Source organism: Oncorhynchus tshawytscha, linkage group LG13 (genome assembly GCF_018296145.1).
Source record: "Oncorhynchus tshawytscha isolate Ot180627B linkage group LG13, Otsh_v2.0, whole genome shotgun sequence".
NCBI classification, from domain to species: Eukaryota; Metazoa; Chordata; class Actinopteri; order Salmoniformes; family Salmonidae; genus Oncorhynchus; species Oncorhynchus tshawytscha.
In genome coordinates this window covers 18,112,635-18,131,732 of record NC_056441.1, presented here as the reverse complement: position 1 = coordinate 18,131,732, position 19,098 = coordinate 18,112,635, and the positions used below count along the sequence as shown (strand labels likewise).

At 46.8% G+C, this 19,098-nt stretch overlaps 1 long non-coding RNA gene across 1 annotated transcript in view; it reads right to left on the bottom strand.

Annotated features, from left to right (window-relative positions):
* The window catches only part of LOC112265868, a 37,201-nt gene extending 21,164 nt beyond the window's left edge, over positions 1 to 16,037 (bottom strand). Inside the window, exons 1-2 of the long non-coding RNA XR_002955825.2 lie at positions 15,699 to 16,037; positions 15,152 to 15,238 (exon numbers count right to left, since the gene is read on the bottom strand). This is a non-coding gene — a long non-coding RNA (uncharacterized LOC112265868). The remainder of the gene's footprint in view (positions 1 to 15,151; positions 15,239 to 15,698) is intronic.
* Between the last annotated feature and the right edge of the window lie 3,061 nt (positions 16,038 to 19,098).

Below are 19,098 nucleotides of genomic sequence, written 5' to 3'. Positions count from 1 at the left end.
TTTCAAGGATAATTCTAATAAAATGTGGTACAGGTTAATGTTATGAACTTATTACTCTATTTATCATTATCGCATCAATTCAAGTAATTTATCATGACATGGATTTTATTCCATATCGCCCAGCCCTAGTGTGTGTGTGTCTGTGTGTAGGAGCCGTCTGTCTGGTGTTGGTACTCACATTAGTCACATAAAAACAAAGCATCCTGGGAGGCGCTGATGGGCGACACAAAGGGAGCATCCAGACTCCACTCAGCGACAAACGATACCCGATTCCCCTGTGTGTGTATGTGTGTGTGTGTGTGTGTGTGTGTGTGTGTGTGTGTGTGTGTGTGTGTGTGTGTGTGTGTGTGTGTGTGTGTGTGTGTGTGTGTGTGTGTGTGTGTGTACTGGGGATGGCTGCGCCTCATTGGCTGCCAGACTGGGGTCATAGTGAGGTTGAGACTAACGTGATGGATGGACCTCTCTGTCTCCACCCGGGGTTTCCTTCTCCTCCCTCTCCCTCTCGCTCTCCCTCTCCCTCTCCCTCTCCCTCTGACTGTCTTCCAAAATAGTTTTCTCTACTGCGGCTTCCATCTCATGCTCTATTTTTTTCTCCCAATTCTCTCTGTTTATCTCTCCCAGTGTCTTTCACTCTTGCTCTCTCTCTTTCACTATCTGCTTGCTCTCTTTCTTTCACTCTCAAGGGTTGGCATTTAAGTGTGTTAACCCTCACAAGGTTTAACACGCTTAAACATCATCACTAGCTGCGTCCTCAGAGCATGTGCAGACCAGCTGGCTGGAGTGTTTACGGACATATTCAATCTCTCCCTATCCCAGTCTGTTGTCATCACTTGCTTCAAGATGTCCACCATTGTTTCTGTACCCGAGAAAGTGTAGGTAACTGAACTAAATAACTATCGCCCCGTAGCACTCACTTCTGTCACCATGAAGTGCTTTGACAGGCTAGATAAGGATAATTTCACCTACACCTTATCCAACACCCTAGACCCACTACAATTTGCATATCGATCCAACAGCTTCACAGATGACGCATTCCATCTGGACTAGATGAATACATAAGTAAGAATGCTGTTCATAAACTACAGCCTTCAACATCAGAGTGGACAGCCTTCAACTGAAATGTGTCTTCCACATTTAACCCAACCCCCCTGCCCTCAGGCCTACCACCGTTGTGGGGTTGGAGTCGTGCACAGCCACGCAGTCGTGAGATAACAGGGAGTACAGGAGGGGAACACGCACCCCTGAGGGGTCACCGTATTGAGGGTCAGCGTGGCGGATGTGTTATTGCCTAACCTCACCACCTGGGGGCGGCCCATCAGGAAGTCCAGCATCCAGTTGGGAGGTGTTCAGGGAGGTGTTCAGTCCCTATCTTAGGGATTAGCTTGGAGAGCACTATGGTGTTGAACGATGAGCTATAGTCAATGAATAGCATTCTTATATTGGTGTTCCTTTTGGGGCGGTATGCAAATTGGAGTGGGTCTAGGGAGTTCCCATCCCTCTTCTCCCTGCTCCCTCCATCCCTCTTCTCCCTGCTCCCTCTATCCCTCTTCTCCCTGCTCCCTCCATCCCTCTTCTCCCTGCTCCCTCCATCCCTCTTCTCCCTGCTCCCTCCATCCCTCTTCTCCCTGCTCCCTCCATCCCTCCACTCTCTAGTTCTCTCCATCCCTCCACTCTCTGTTCTCTCCATCCCTCCACTCTCTCTGTTCTCTCCATCCCTCCTCTCTCTGTTCTCTCCATCCCTCTTCTCCCTGCTCCCTCCATCCCTCCACTCACTGTTCTCTCCATCCCTCCACTCTCTGTTCTCTCCATCCCTCCTCTCTCTGTTCTCTCCATCCCTCCACTCACTGTTCTCTCCATCCCCCCTCTCTCTGTTCTCTCCATCCCTCCACTCACTGTTCTCTCCATCCCTCCACTCACTGTTCTCTCCATCCCTCCTCTCTCTCTGTTCTCTCCATCCCTCCACTCACTGTTCTCTCCATCCCTCCACTCACTGTTTTCTCCATCCCTCCACTCTCTCTGTTCTCTCCATCCCTCCACTCACTGTTCTCTCCATCCCTCCTCTCTCTGTTCTCTCCATCCCTCCTCTATCTGTTCTCTCCATCCATCCACTCTCTCTGTTCTCTCCATCCCTCCTCTCTCTGTTCTCTCCATCCCTCTTCTCTATGTTCTCTCCATCCCTCCTCTCTCTCTGTTCTCTCCATTCCTCCTCTCTCTGTTCTCTCCATCCCTCCTCTATCTGTTCTCTCCATCCATCCACTCTCTCTGTTCTCTCCATCCCTCCTCTCTCTGTTCTCTCCATCCCTCTTCTCTATGTTCTCTCCATCCCTCCTCTCTCTCTGTTCTCTCCATTCCTCCTCTCTCTGATCTCTCCATCCCTCCTCTCTCTCTGTTCTCTCCATCCCTCTTCTCTCTATTCTCTCCATCCCTCCACACTCTCTGTTCTCTCCACCATCCTCTCTCTGTTCTCTTCATCCATTCACTCTCTCTATTCTCTCCATCCCTCTTCTCTCTGTTTTCTCCATCCCTCTTCTCTCTGTTCTCTCCATCCTTCTTCTCTCTGTTCTCTCCATCCCTCCACTCTCTCTGTTCTCTCCATCCCTCCTCTCTCTGTTCTCTCCATCCCTCTTCTCTATGTTCTCTCCATCCCTCCTCTCTCTCTGTTCTCTCCATCCCTCCTCTCCCTGTTCTCTCCATCCCTCCACTCTCTCTGTTCTCTCCAACCCTCCAGTCTCTCTGTTCTCTCCATCCCTCCATTCTCTCAGTTCTCTCCATCCCTCCACTCTCTCAGTTCTCTCCATCCCTCCACTCACTGTTCTCTCCATCCCTCCACTCTATCTGTTCTCTCCCTCTTCTCTCTCTGTCTCCCATCCTCTCTCTCTGTTCTCTCCATCCATCCTCTCTCTGTTCTCTCCATCCCTCCACTCTCTCCATCCCTCCACTCTCTCTGTTCTCTCCATCCCTCCTCTATCTGTTCTCTCCATCCCTCCACTCTCTCTCATCCCTCCTCTCTCTGTTCTCTCCATCCCCCTTCTCTCTGTTCTCTCCATCCCTCCACTCACTGTTCTCTCCATCCCTCCACTCTATCTGTTCACTCAATCCCTCCTCTCTCTCTGTTCTCTCCATCCATCCTCTCTCTGTTCTCTCCATCCCTCCACTCTCTCCATCCCTCCACTCTCTCTGTTCTCTCCATCCCTCCTCTATCTGTTCTCTCCATCCCTCCACTCTCTCTCCATCCCTCCTCTCTCTGTTCTCTCCATCCCTCTTCTCTCTGTTCTCTCCATCCCTCCACTCACTGTTCTCTCCATCCCTCCTCTCTCTCTGTTCTCTCCATCCCTCCACTCACTGTTCTCTCCATCCCTCCACTCTCTCTGTTCTCTCCATCCCTCCACTCTCTGTTCTCTCCATCCCTCCTCTCTCTCTCCATCCCTCCTCTCTCTGTTCTCTCCATCCCCCTCTCTCTGTTCTCTCCATCCCTCCACTCACTGTTCTCTCCATCCCTCCACTCTCTGTTCTTTCCATCCCTCCTCTCTCTCTGTTCTCTCCATCCCTCCTCTCTCTGTTCTCTCCATCCCTCCACTCTCTGTTCTTTCCATCCCTCCTCTCTCTCTGTTCTCTCCATCCCTCCTCTCTCTGTTCTCTCCATCCCTCCACTCTCTGTTCTTTCCATCCCTCCTCTCTCTCTGTTCTTTCCATCCATCCTCTCTCTCTGTTCTCTCCATTCCTCCTCTCTCTGTTCTCTCCATCCCTCCTCTCTCTCTGTTCTCTCCATCCCTCTTCTCTCTATTCTCTCCATCCCTCCACTCTCTCTGTTCTCTCCACCCATCCTCTCTCTGTTCTCTTCATCCATTCACTCTCTCTATTCTCTCCATCCCTCTTCTCTCTGTTCTCTCCATCCCTCTTCTCTCTGTTCTCTCCATCCTTCTTCTCTCTGTTCTCTCCATCCCTCTTCAATCTGTTCTCTCCATCCCTCCACTCTCTCTGTTCTCTCCATCCCTCCACTCTCTCTGTTCTCTCCATCCCTCCACTCACTGTTCTCTCCATCCCTCCTCTCTCTCTGTTCTCTCCATCCCTCCTCTCTCTGTTCTCTCCATCCCTCATCTCTCTGTTCTCTCCATCCCTCTTCTCTCTGTTCTCTCCATCCCTCTTCTCTATGTTCTCTCCATCCCTCCTCTCATCCCTCTGTTCTCTCCATCCCTCCTCTCTCTGTTCTCTACATCCCTCCACTCTCTCTGTTCTCTCCATCCCTGCAGTCTCTCTGTTCTCTCCATCCCTCCATTCTCTCAGTTCTCTCCATCCCTCCACTCTCTCAGTTCTCTCCATCCCTCCACTCACTGTTCTCTCCATCCCTCCACTCTATCTGTTCACTCAATCCCTCCTCTCTCTCTGTTCTCTCCATCCCTCCTCTCTCTGTTCTCTCCATCCCTCCACTCTCTCCATCCCTCCACTCTCTCTGTTCTCTCCATCCCTCCTCTATCTGTTCTCTCCATCCCTCCACTCTGTTCTCTCATCCCTCCTCTCTCTGTTCTCTCCATCCCTCCACTCACTGTTCTCTCCATCCCTCCTCTCTCTGTTCCCATCCCTCCTCTCTCTCTGTTCTCTCCATCCCTCCACTCACTGTTCTCTCCATCCCTCCACTCTCTCTGTTCTCTCCATCCCTCCACTCACTGTTCTCTCCATCCCTCCTCTCTCTGTTCTCTCCATCCCCCTCTCTCTCTGTTCTCTCCCATCCCTCCTCTCTCTGTTCTCTCCATCCCTCCTCTGTCTGTTCTCTCCATCCCCCCTCTCTCTGTTCTCTCCATCCCTCCTCTCTCTGTTCTCTCCATCCCTCCACTCTCTCTGTTCTCTCCATCCCTCCTCTCTCTCTGTTCTCTCCATCCCCCTCTCTCTGTTCTCTCCATCCCTCCACTCACGGTTCTCTCCATCCCTCCACTCTCTGTTCTCTCCATCCCTCCTCTCTCTCTGTTCTCTCCATCCCTCCTCTCTGTTCTCTCCATCCCTCCTCTCTCTCTGTTCTCTCCATCCCTCTTCTCTCTATTCTCTCCATCCCTCCACTCTCTCTGTTGGCTTCATCCCTTCACTCTCTCTGTTCTCTCCATCCCTCTTCTCTCTGTTCTCTCCATCCTTCTTCTCTCTGTTCTCTCCATCCCTCTTCTCTCTGTTCTCTCCATCCCTCCACTCTCTCTGTTCTCTCCATCCCTCCACTCTCTCTGTTCTCTCCATCCCTCCACTCTCTCTGTTCTCTCCATCCCTCCACTCACTGTTCTCTCCATCCCTCCTCTCTCTCTGTTCTCTCCATCCCTCCTCTCTCTGTTCTCTCCATCCCTCCACTCTCTGTTCTCTCCATCCCTCTTCTCTCTGTTCTCTCCATCCCTCTTCTCTATGTTTCTCCATCCCTCCTCTCTCTCTGTTCTCTGTTCTCTCCATCCCTCCTCTCTCTGTTCTCTCCATCCCTCCTCTCTCTGTTCTCTCCATCCCTCCTCTCTCTGTTCTCTCCATCCCTCCTCTCTCTGTTCTCTCCATCCCTCTTCTCTCTGTTCTCCACTCCATCCCTCTTCTCTATGTTCTCTCCATCCCTCCTCTCACTCTGTTCTCTCCATCCCTCCTCTCTCTGTTCTCTACATCCCTCCACTCTCTCTGTTCTCTCCATCCCTGCAGTCTCTCTGTTCTCTCCATCCCTCCATTCTCTCAGTTCTCTCCATCCCTCCACTCTCTCTGTTCTCTCCATCCCTCCACTCACTGTTCTCTCCATCCCTCCACTCTATCTGTTCTCTCCATCCCTCCTCTCTCTGTTCTCTCCATCCCTCCTCTCTCTGTTCTCTCCATCCCTCCTCTCTCTCTGTTCTCTCCATCCCTCCTCTCTCTGTTCTCTCCATCCCTCCACTCTCTGTTCTCTCCATCCCTCCACTCTCTCTGTTCTCTCCATCCCTCTTCTCTATGTTTTCTCCATCCCTCCTCTCTCTCTCTGTTCTCTCCATCCCTCCTCTCTCTGTTCTCTCCATCCCTCCTCTCTCTCTGTTCTCTCCATCCCTCCTCTCTCTGTTCTCTCCATCCCTCCTCTCTCTGTTCTCTCCATCCCTCTTCTCTCTGTTCTCTCCATCCCTCTTCTCTATGTTCTCTCCATCCCTCCTCTCACTCTGTTCTCTCCATCCCTCCTCTCTCTGTTCTCTACATCCCTCCACTCTCTCTGTTCTCTCCATCCCTGCAGTCTCTCTGTTCTCTCCATCCCTCCATTCTCTCAGTTCTCTCCATCCCTCCACTCTCTCAGTTCTCTCCATCCCTCCACTCACTGTTCTCTCCATCCCTCCACTCTATCTGTTCACTCAATCCCTCCTCTCTCTCTGTTCTCTCCATCCCTCCTCTCTCTGTTCTCTCCATCCCTCCACTCTCTCCATCCCTCCACTCTCTCTGTTCTCTCCATCCCTCCTCTATCTGTTCTCTCCATCCCTCCACTCTCTCTCATCCCTCCTCTCTCTGTTCTCTCCATCCCTCCACTCACTGTTCTCTCCATCCCTCCTCTCTCTCTGTTCTCTCCATCCCTCCACTCACTGTTCTCTCCATCCCTCCACTCTCTCTGTTCTCTCCATCCCTCCACTCACTGTTCTCTCCATCCCTCCTCTCTCTCTGTTCTCTCCATCCCCCCTCTCTCTGTTCTCTCCATCCCTCCTCTCTCTGTTCTCTCCATCCCTCCTCTGTCTGTTCTCTCCATCCCCCCTCTCTGTTCTCTCCATCCCTCCTCTCTCTGTTCTCTCCATCCCTCCACTCTCTGTTCTCTCCATCCCTCCTCTCTCTCTGTTCTCTCCATCCCCCTCTCTCTGTTCTCTCCATCCCTCCACTCACGGTTCTCTCCATCCCTCCACTCTCTGTTCTCTCCATCCCTCCTCTCTCTCTGTTCTCTCCATCCCTCCTCTCTCTGTTCTCTCCATCCCTCCTCTCTCTCTGTTCTCTCCATCCCTCTTCTCTCTATTCTCTCCATCCCTCCACTCTCTCTGTTGGCTTCATCCCTTCACTCTCTCTGTTCTCTCCATCCCTCTTCTCTCTGTTCTCTCCATCCTTCTTCTCTCTGTTCTCTCCATCCTTCTTCTCTCTGTTCTCTCCATCCCTCTTCTCTCTGTTCTCTCCATCCCTCTTCTCTATGTTCTCTCCATCCCTCCTCTCTCTCTCTGTTCTCTCCATCCCTCCTCTCTCTGTTCTCTCCATCCCTCCACTCTCTCTGTTCTCTCCATCCCTCCAGGCTCTCTGTTCTCTACATCCCTCCATTCCCTCAGTTCTCTCCATCCCTCCACTCTCTCAGATCTCTCTATCCCTCCACTCACTGTTCTCTCCATCCCTCCACTCTATCTGTTCTCTCCATCCCTCCTCTCTCTCTGTTCTCTCCATCCCTCCTCTCTCTCTGTTCTCTCCATCCCTCCACTCTCTGTTCTCTCCATCCCTCTACTCTCTCTGTTCTCTCCATCCCTCCACTCTCCATCTGTTCTCTCCATCCCTCCACTCTCTCTGTTCTCTCCATCCCTCCACTCTCTCTGTTCTCTCCATCCCTCTTCTCTCTGTTATCTCATCCCTCTTCTCTCTGTTCTCTCCATCCCTCTTCTCTCTGTTCTCTCATCCCTCTTCTCTCTGTTCTCTCCATCCCTCCACTCTCTCTGTTCTCTCCATCCCTCCACTCTCTCTGTTCTCTCCATCCCTCTTCTCTCTGTTCTCCCCATCCCTCTTCTCTCTGTTCTCTCCATCCCTCTTCTCTCTGTTCTCTCCATCCCTCCACTCTCTCTGTTCTCTCCATCCCTCCTCTCTCTCTGTTATCTCCATCCCTCCACTCACTGTTCTCTCCATCCCTCCTCTCTCTCTCTGTTATCTCCATCCCTCCACTCACTGTTCTCTCCATCCCTCTTCTCTCTGTTCTCTCCATCCCTCCTCTCTCTCTGTTATCTGCATCCCTCATGCCTCCATTAGAGGGAATGAAGACTGCTGAGGAGAGGATCTTTAAACTAAGGGTAATAGCCTCATTATTACCATGTAGCTACAGGTGAGACTTGCTTCTATTCCAATGAAATAGTCATGGGACCGCCCACGACTTGATGGCCCCATTAAACTGATGTTTATTGAGCTAAAGTTCACCCTTGGTGGCAATAAATGGTGCCATTCCCCCATTTTTCTTGCTACGTCTTTTGCCTTGTTTAGGTGGTAATGAAACTGATATGTTCTATAGTTCATTATGGACACACTTCAATGGTTTAGTTGACTTATATACATAGGGTTGCAAAATTCTGGTAACTTTCCCCAAGATCCCTGTTTTTCCAGAAAATGTCCATAATCAGGAAGAAATAAGCAGGAAATCTAGGAATACGCCAACCGGGATTTCTGGCAAAACAGAATTTTCCAACCCTACTCTGTGTTAAGCAGTAGGTGCCACTGGACTAGAGATAGCTAGAATAACTTTAAAATGCCTGTATTCACTGCCTGACACCACATCACACTTTCTACTAGCAACATCAGAGACATGATGTTATCTCTCACACTCTCTCTCATCAACTCGCTTTCTTTGTTTCTCGATCATACTGTCAATCCCTCCATCGGCTCGATCCCTTTATCGGCACCGGGAGACACACATCTGTCGATGGTGGAATTAATTTTGGCTGCCACTCAAAAGGGAGGGGTCAATGGCTGCCGACGTGTCAATAACTAGACTACCCTGATAAGTGAGTTTTGCCTTTCTATCTTTCCATCTCTCTATTTGTCTGTCCGTCTGTTTATCTATCTGTCTGTCTGTCTGTCTGTCTGTCTGTCTGTCTGTCTGTCTGTCTGTCTGTCTGTCTGTCTGTCTGTCTGTCTGTCTGTCTGTCTGTCTGTCTGTCTGTCTGTCTGTCTGTCTGTCTGTCTGTCTGTCTGCCCCTGTCTATCTGTCTGTCTGTCTATCTGTCTGTCTGTCTGTCTGTCTGTCTGTCTGTCTGTCTGTCTGTCTGTCTGTCTGTCTGTCTTCTGTCCTCTGTCTATCTGTTGTCTGTCCGTCTGTCCGTCTGTCCGTCTGTCCGTCTGTCTGTCTGTCTGTCTGTCTGTCTGTCTGTCTGTCTGTCTGTCTGTCTGTCTGTCTGTCTGTCTGTCTGTCTGTGTCTCTGTCTCTGTCTCTGTCTGTCTCTGTCTGTCTGCCTGTCTGTCTGTCTGCCTCTGTCTGTCTGTCTGTCTGTCTGTCTGTCTGTTTGTCCATCTTTGACTTCAACATGGCACCGTCATAGGAGGCCACCTTTCCAACAAGTCAGTTCGTAAAATCTTGGCCCTGCTAGAGCTGCCCCGGTCATCTGTAAGCGCTGTTATTGTGAAGTGGAAATGTCTAGGAGCACCAACGACTCAGCCGCAAAGTGGTAGGCCACACAAGCTCACAGAACAGGACCTCAGAATGCTGAAGACCGTAAGAATGGTCTGTCCTTGGCTCTAACACTTACTACCAAGTTCTAAACTGCCGAGCAGCCTCACAAGACTAAGATCACCATGAGTAATGCCAAGTGTCGGCTGGAATGGTGTTAAGCTTGCCACCATTGGACTCTGGAGCAGTGGAAATGTGTTCTCTGGTGCCGAAGAGGATGGCTGACGTTTTACATGCTCCTCACCAATTGTGCTATTTTGTTTGTTTTTTTGCATTGTTTGCAACTTAGTTTTTTACTTATTTTGTACATAATGTTGCTACTACCATCTCTTATGACCAAAAATAACTTCTAGACATCAGAACAGCGATTATTCACCACAAATTGGAAGAAGCTTTTTCCTTAAATGAGTCCGATGAGAAGGATATACCGCTCTCTCGGGAACAGGCCCAGTTCCCTGTCATTTGCGTGAAGAAAAGACGGAGGAAAAGAGGACACAGATCGGGCTGCCTTTAGAGAATCCGTAGGCAAGCGTGTGAACTCCCACTGCCATCAATTCTACTTGCTAACATGGAATCATTGGAAAATAAAATTGATGACCTACGATTATCCTACCAACGGGACATTAAGAACTGTAATATCTTGTGTTTCACCGAGTTGTGGCTGAACGACGACACGGGTAATATACAGTGCAATAAAATGCTAATTAATTACTTAAAAATCATACAATGTGATTTTCTGGATTTTTGTTTTAGATTCCGTCTCTCACAGTTGAAGTGTACCTATGATACAAATTACAGACCTCTACATGCTTTGTAAGTATGAAAACCTGCAAAATCAGCAGTGTATCAAATACATGTTCTCCCCACTGTAGAGCTGGAGGGATATTCCATGCACCGGCAGAACAGAGATGCTACATCTGGTAAGACGAGGGGTGGGTGTGTGTGTCTTTTTGTCAATAACAGCTGGTGTGAGATGTCTAATATTAAAGATGTCTCGAGGTATTGCTCGCCTAAGGTAGAGTACCTTATGATAAGCTGTAGACCACACTATCTACCAAGAGAGTTCTCATGTATATTATTCATATCTGTTTATTTACCACCACAGACCGATGCTGCCACTAAGACCGCACTCAACTATAAGGCCAAAGTGGCTGGGGACTTTAAGGCAGGCAAACTTAAATCAGTTTTACCAAATTTTTACCAAATAGGCAACCAGAGGGGGAAAAAAACTCTAGACCACCTTTACTCCATACACAGGGATGCGTACAAAGCTCTCCCCCACTCTCCAATTGTAAAATCTGACCATATTTCTATCCTACTGATTCCTGCTTACAAGCAAAACTAATTCAGGAAGTACCAGTGACTCGCTCAATACGGAAGTGGTCAGATGAAGCAGATGCAATGCTACAGGACTGTTTTGCTAGTACAGACTGGAATATGTTCCGGGATTCAACCAACGGCTTTGAGGAGTATACCAACTCAGTCATCGGCTTCATCAATAAGTGCCTCTACGATGTCATCCCCACAGAGACTGTACGTACATATCCAAACCAGAAGCCATGGATTACAGACAATATCCACATCACGCTAAAGGCTAGAGCTGCCGCTTTCAAGGAGCAGGACACTATTATGAACGTTTATAAGAAATCTTGCTATGCCCTCAGACGAACCATCAAACAACAAAGCGTCAATACAGGATTAAGTTTGAATCCTACTACACCGGCTCTGACGCTCGGCGGATGTGGCAGGGCTTGAAAACTATTATGGACTGCAAAGGGAAACCCAGATGTGAGCTGCCCAGTGACACAAGCCTACCGGATGAGCTAAATGCCTTTTATGCCTTTTATGCTCGCTGTTCTGGATGACTGGTGATAACGCTCTCAGTAGCCGATGTAAACAAGACCTATAAACAGGTCAACATTCACAAAACTGTGGGCCAGATGGATTACCAGGACCTGTACTCAAAGCATGTGCAGAACAAATGGCAAGTGTCTTCACAGACATTTTCAACCTCTCCCTGACTGAGTCTGTAATAGCGACATGTTTCAAGCAGAACACCATAGTCACTGCGCCCAAGGAAGGGAAGGTAACCTGCCTAAATGATTAATGCCCAGGAGCACTCACATCAGTAGCCATGAAGTGCTTTGAAAGGCTGGTCATGGCTCAGATCAACAGCATCCTCCCGGACACCCTAGACCCACTCCAATTTGCATACTGCCCAAACAGATCCACAGATGACCCAATCTCAATCGCACTCCACACTGCCCTTTCCCACCTGGACAAAAGGAACACCTATGTTAGAATGCTGTTCATTGACTACAGCTCAACGTTCAACACCATAGTGCCCACAAAGCTCATCACTAAGCTAAGGACCTTGGGACAAAACACCTCCCTTTGCAACTGGATCCTGGACTTCCTGACGGGCCACCCCCAGGTGGTGAGGGTAGACAACAACACGTCTGCCACGCTGATCCTCAACACTGGGGCCCCTCAGGGGTGTGTACTTAGACCCCTCCTGTACTCCCTGTTCACCCATGACTGCGTGGCCAAACACGACTGCAACACCATCATTAAGTTTGCTGACGACACAACAGCGGTAGCCCTGATCACCGACAATGATGAGACAGCCTATAGGGAGGAGGTCAGAGACCTGGCAGTGTGGTGCCAGGACAACAACCTCTCCCTCAATGTAAACAAGACAAAGGAGCTGATCGTGGACTACAGGAAAAGGGAGGGCCAAATAGGCCCACATTAACATCAACGGGGCTGTAGTGGAGCGAGTCGAGAGTTTCAGGTTCCTTGATGTCCACATCACCAATGAACTATCATGGTCCAAACACACCAAGACAGTCGTGAAGAGGACACGACAAAAACCTTTTCCCACTCAGGAGACTGCAAAGATTTGGCATGGGTCCCCAGATCCTCAAAACGTTCTACAGCTACAACACCAAGAGCATCCTGACCGGTTGCATCACTGCCTGGTATGGCAACTGCTCGGCATCTGACCGTAAGGTGCTACAGAGGGTAGTGCGTACGGCCAAGTACATCACTGGGGTCAAGCTTCCTTCCATCTAGAATATACAGTTGGAGTCAGAAGTTTACGTACACCTTAGCCAAATACATTTACACTCAGTTTTTCACCATTTCTGGCATTTAATCTTAGTTAAAATTGGTCAGTTAGGATCACCTCTTTATTTTAAGACTTTATTTTAAGACTGTGAAATGTCAAAATAATTGCGGAGAGAATTATTTATTTCAGCTTTTATTTCATTCATCACATTCCCAGAGGGTCAGAAGTTTACAAACACTCAATTAGTATTTGGTAGCGTTGCCTTTAAATTGTTTAACTAGGGTCAAATGTTTTGGGTAGCCCTCCACAAGCTTCCCACAATAAGTTGGGTGAATTTTGGCCCATTCCTCCTGAGAGAGCTGATGTAACTGAGTCAGGTTGGTAGGCCTCCTTGCTCGCACATGCTTTTTCAGTTCTGCCCAGAAATTTTCTGGGATTGAGGTCAGGGCTTTTTGATGGCCACTCCAATACCTTGACTTTGTTGTCCTTAAGCCATTTTGCCACAACCTTGGAATGATTGAGGTCATTGTCCATTTTTCCATTGTCCATTTGTCAATTGTCCATTTGGAAGACCCATTTGAAACCCAGCTTTAATTTCCTGACTGATGTCTTGAGATGTTGCTTCAATATATCCACGTCATTTTCCTCCTCATGATACCATCTATTTTGTGAAGTGCACCAGTCTCTCCTGAAGCAAAGCACACCCACAACATGATGCTGCCACATCATGCGCCAAAGTACGTTTATTTCTAGGAGACAGAATGTGTCTCCTTCCTGAGCGATATGACGGCTGCATGGTCCCATGGTGTTTATACTTGCGTACTATTGTAGGTCTTGGACGATTTCTTTTGATTTTCCCATGATGTCAAGCAAAGAGGCACTGAGTTTGAAGGTAGGCTATGAAATACATCCACAGGTACACATCCAACTCAAATTATATCAATTAGCCTATCAGAAGCTTCTAATGCCATGACATCATTTTCTGGAATTTTCCAAGCTGTTTAAAGGCACAGTCAACTTAGTGTATGTAAACTTCTGACTCACTGGAATTGTGATACAGTGAATTATAAGTGAAATAATCTGTCTGTAAACAATTGTTGGAAAAATTACTTGTGTCATGCACAAAGTAGATGTCCTAACCGACTTACCAAAAGTATAGTTTGTTAACTGGAAATTTGTGGAGTGGTTGAAAAATGAGTTTTAATGACTCCAACCTAAGTGTCTGTAAACTTCCAATTTCAACTGTATATAATAGGCGGTGTCAGAGGAAAGCCCATAAAATTGTCAGAGACTCCAGTCACCCAAGTCATAGACTGTTTTCTCTGCTACCGCACGGTTTGCGGTACCGGAGCGCCAAGTCTAGGACCAAAGGCTCCTTAACAGATTCTACCCCCAAGCCATAAGACTGCTGAACAATTAATCAAATGACCACCAGACTATTACATTGACCCCCACCCCCCTCCCCATTTGTTTTGTTAACTGCTAACCTGTACCCCGGCACACTGACTCAGTACCGGTACCCCCTGTACATAGCTTCCTTATTGTTATGTTATTGTGTTACTTTTTATATATATATTTTTTTTTAAATGTATTTAATTTGGTAAATATTTTCTTAACTCTTCTTGAACTGCACTGTTGGTTATGGGCTTTTAAGTAAGCATTTCAGGTCTACACTTGTTGTATTTGGCGCATGTGACAAATAAAGTTTGATTTAATTTAATTAAATTTTTGATATGATTAATCACTCTTCACCATCTGGAAGTCCATCGGACGAATCTGGGTTTGGCAGGTGCCAGGAGCGTGCTCCCTGCCCGAATGCATAGTGCCAAATGTAAAGTTTGGTGGAGGAGGAATTAGGGTCTGGGACTGTTTTTCATGGTTCGGGCTAGGCCCCTTAGTTCCAGTGAAGGGTAATTCTGAACAATGACATTTTAGACAATTCTGTGCTTCCAACTTTGTGGCAACAGTTTTGGGAAGGCCCATTCCTGTTTCAGCATGACAAAGTGAGGTCCATACATAAAACCTTTGTCGAGAACGGTGTGGAAGAACTTGACTGGCCTGCACAGAGCCCTGACCTCAACCCCATCGAACACCTTTGGGATGAATTGGAACGCTGACTGTGAGCAAGGCCTAATCGCTCAACATCAGTGCCCGAACTCACTTAATGTTCTTGTGGCTGAATAAAAGCCAGCACCCACAGCAATGTTCCAATATGTAGTGGAGTGGAAAGCCTTCCCATAGGAATGGAGGCTGTTGTAGCTGGGGCGACAGGTAGCCTAGTGGTTAGAGTGTTTGGTCAGTAACCGTAAAGGTTGCTAGATCAAGTCCCAGAGGTGACAAGGTAAAAATATGTTGATCTGCTCCTGAACAGGGAGTTAACCCACTGTTCCCCGGTAGGCATTGTAAATAAGAATGTGTTCTTAACTGACCTGCATACATAGTGTCCACATAGTTTTGGTCATGTAGAGTATACACTACCATTCACTTTCCTTGTTTTTGAAAGAAAATCACATTTTTTTCCATTAAAATAACACAAAATTGATCCACATTTTTTACAGTATATGTTACATTGTGTGTGTGCATTTGTAACATAGTGTGCAAATGCATGTGCGTGTGTGAGATAGCTGCAATCAGTTGTATTACGGGCCCTAAGGGCTTTGTGCTGTGGGTGTTTACGTGTACTGTGGATCAAAACATATGCTGATCAGGTGTGGTCATAGCCCTACCTGGCTCTTAGCAAGGAGCCCTCAGGAGCTGCAGTGAGAGGGATCTCATGTCCCATCCATACCTTTACTTCCTGACACCTGGCACAGCTTTCAAAATCACAAGAGAGAGTGTGATTTACATTTCATGTCGTGGCAAATAGTCATTATGAATTCATCTTCAATGTAGAGTCAGTAAGCCAATTCATATTGTAAATATTCACTGTAGATGTATGTAAATGTGATCCCTATATTTCACTCTCTTGAATTTTCTCTGTCTTTCTCTCTCCCTCTCCCTCTTTTTCTCTCTCACTTTCTGGTATGCCCATAGTCCACTCATCCCTCTGAGCCAAAAATCTATATGTCGGATTTCGAGAGGAGGGGTATCCATAACACACTGTGGTGGTGACATCTGTTCTGTGTGTGTGTGTGTGTGTGTGTGTGTGTGTGTGTGTGTGTGTGTGTGTGTGTGTGTGTGTGTGTGTGTGTGTGTGTGTGTGTGTGTGTGTGTGTGTGTGTGTGTGTGCGTGCGTGCGTCCGTGTGTGTATTTGTGTGTGAATACCTGTGTACCTTCAGGTGTCCTGTCCCTTCGAGACTCTGATGGCTGCCGATGACCTCCTGTCATCACTTTATCAGCTTCTATTCACCATCAGATGAGTCTTCTGCAGCTCTCTACCCAACGACTGGTACCTAATCATACCTAATCTGTCATACCTAATCACAGGTAGAGAAAGTGTTGCTTGATCATGCATTTCTTCATAATATGTTTAGGTCTCTAGGTTACGTATAGAAGGTGAAATAGTTCCACAAAGATGTATAGGTTGAGACAGACAGACAGACAGACAGACAGACAGACAGACAGACAGACAGACAGACAGACAGACAGACAGACAGACAGACAGACAGACAGACAGACAGACAGACAGACAGACAGACAGACAGACAGACAGACAGACAGACAGACAGACAGACAGACAGACAGACAGACAGACAGACAGACAGACAGACAGACAGACAGACATTGCTAGCGAGAGAGAGCTCACTGACTTCAACGGTGGGTGTCTCAGAATTGTAGGCTACATTTGGCATGTTCAAACATGACCTCCTGCTATTCTTGCCATTGAGCACCAATGCCAAACTGCAAACCGTTTAGGGCATAGCCCTTGGAGACGCTATCACTTTCACAACTTTGAATTACGTTGAGAAAAAAAGAGAAATGTGTCAGGAAGAAAATACCTTGACAGAGAAAACAGGTTCAGTAAAACCAGTCTGAGTCTGATGAATAGAAAACTAAATGGACAGATTCATGAAAAACAACGTTTCAAACTTCAGAGAGGGTTATGGATTACAAATGGAACTATTAAGTTTTATAAATTGTTGCAGCATTTATTGGAGGCACAACAAGTGGGCAAGCCAACCCAAATGACCTCCTCATGACAGCCTCACTCAATCATTCTTGCTCAGACCACATAGACAAACATCACATAGATCCCGAAACCATTGCCTGGTGCAACAGATTCAAAAATAGTTAGAAACTAAAGTAAACTGTTGAACAAATGCTTATTTATTTTTGTTGTTAACAATGCGTTTGGGAGTTGCCTCAACCAGGCTCAAATCAAAATGTCAGAGTGAGTTGAGTGACAACAAGTGTAAATCAAAACGAAATGTTAAACTGATGTCTGTGCCAGGTGGGTACTGTTATGCGTCAACTCATACTATACTTTGAGTCAAATTGAAAACAACTTTGAAATGATTTACCTGAATTTAACATTACAAGATGAGTTTTTATATTGGTCTAATGGTTACAGAAAAAAATGAACAGAAAAATCTCCTGGAGACATTTTAATACGAGTTTAATGACCGAGTCAAAAGAGAAAAGAAATCTGTCTGAAACTGCTCCATTACACTGAGAGAGAGAACATTATTAAGCAACGTGCAACAATTTCAAAGATTTGACTGATTTACAGTTCATACAAGGAAATCAGTCAATTTCAATCAATTCATTAGGCCTTAATCACTGGATTTCACGACTGGGAATACAGATATATATCTGTTGGTCACAGATACCATAAGAAAAGGTAGGGGTGTGGATAAAAAAAACAGTCAGTATCTGGTGTGGCCAAGATTTGCCTCATGCATCGCGACACATCTTCTTCACATTGAGTTGATCAGGCAGTGGAATGTTGTCCCACTCCTCTTCAATGGCTGTGCGAAGTTGCTGGATATTGACGGGAACTGGAACATGCTGTCATACACGTCAATCCAGAGCATCCCAAACATGCTCAGTGGGTGACATGTCTGGTGAGTGTGCAGGCCATGGAAAAACTGGGACATTTTCAGCTTCCAGGAATTGTGTACAGCTCCTTGAGACATGGGGCCATGCATTAATCATGCTGAAGCATGAGGTGATGGGGGCGGATGAATGGCCTCAGGATCTCATCACTGTATCCCTGTGCATTCATATTTCCATCGATAAAATGCAATTGTGTGCGTTGTCTGTAGCTTATACCTGCCCATACCATAACCCCACCGCCACCATGGGGCACTCTGTTCAGAACGTTGACATCAGCAAACCTCTCGCACACATGACACCATACACATGATTTGCAGATGTGAGGCCGGTTAGATGTACTGACAAATTCTCTAAAACGACGTTGGAGAGGGCTTATGGTAGAGAAATTAACATTCAATTATCTGGCAACAGCTCTTGTGGACATTCCTGCAGTCAGCATAGCAAGTACACGCTCCCTTAAAGCTTGAGTCATCTGTGGCATTGTGTTGTTTTGACAAATCTGCACATTTCAGAGTGGCCTTTTATTGTCCCTGCACAAGGTGCACCTGTGTAATGATCATGCTGTTTAATCAGTTTATTGATATGCCACACCTGTCAGATTATCTTTTCAAAGGAGAAATGGTCACTAACAGGGACCAACACTTTACATGTTGCATTTATATTTTTGATCAGTGTATATAATAAATATATAATACATGTATATAATAAATTATCCGAAAATCAGTTCTAACCACCTGCTCAAATACTTTTACCCTCGGTAAAAAACTTCATGGTTGGTTTGTAAATAAGAATATGGCTGAAAGTAGGCCTACCCTAGCATACCTCAAGACAAATAGAAATAGGCCAGCCATATTTTGATTTCCCTTGAAACTTTCATGTGAGCACTCATTGTCAAAAAGTTGTTTAACATTTGGAGAATAAACTGTTGCATTGTGTCTTCCAACACTCAAATGGTTTGGCACAAGTTGCCCTTCCTATCCTGGTCCAAATACAGATGGGATTCACAATGAAATATTTCTTCAATTTTCATAATCTACCTCATTCACCTCCTTCAGTCTTTAAACAACAATTCCCTCATCATGAGGCCATAATGATTTATCTGCAAGCCTAATGGGTACCAAACTGCACAAGAAGACACCGGTAAGCAGAATCTACTAGCCCGAGCCAGTGAAGTGGTTCTAATACCAAGGCTGTTTAATGTTGGTCCTGGAGGGCAGAAACAGTTCTGGTTTTCATCCTCTCCATCTAATAATGGAATCATGTCGACCTGCAACACCAGCTGAGCATAGCAGAGGGAAGTGGGGGTGCTGAGGGTGCTAAAGCACCCCCTGATCACAGAATATCATTTTAAAAAGTCATATAAAAAATGTAAATGCCCACTAAATTAGTGCACTGGGCCTTTATTACACCTGTATGGGCAGAGGAAAATAGTCAGAGCAGTGAGAAAAACGTTAATTCATTGTCATCACATAGATTTTTGGGGGTTGAAATGATGTGGAAACGATGTTGATTCAGACAGTGTTTGCCCAGTGGGCAGGCTTTTAAAAACGTGAATTATATATACAACAGATGCGTCCTGCTAAAACAGAGACTGAGTATTGCTTTGTAGCTAGACTGTGACTTTGCTGTTTGCCCAGTGTGGTCTGTAAACTGGTGTGTTGGTTCGGGGCTGCTGTA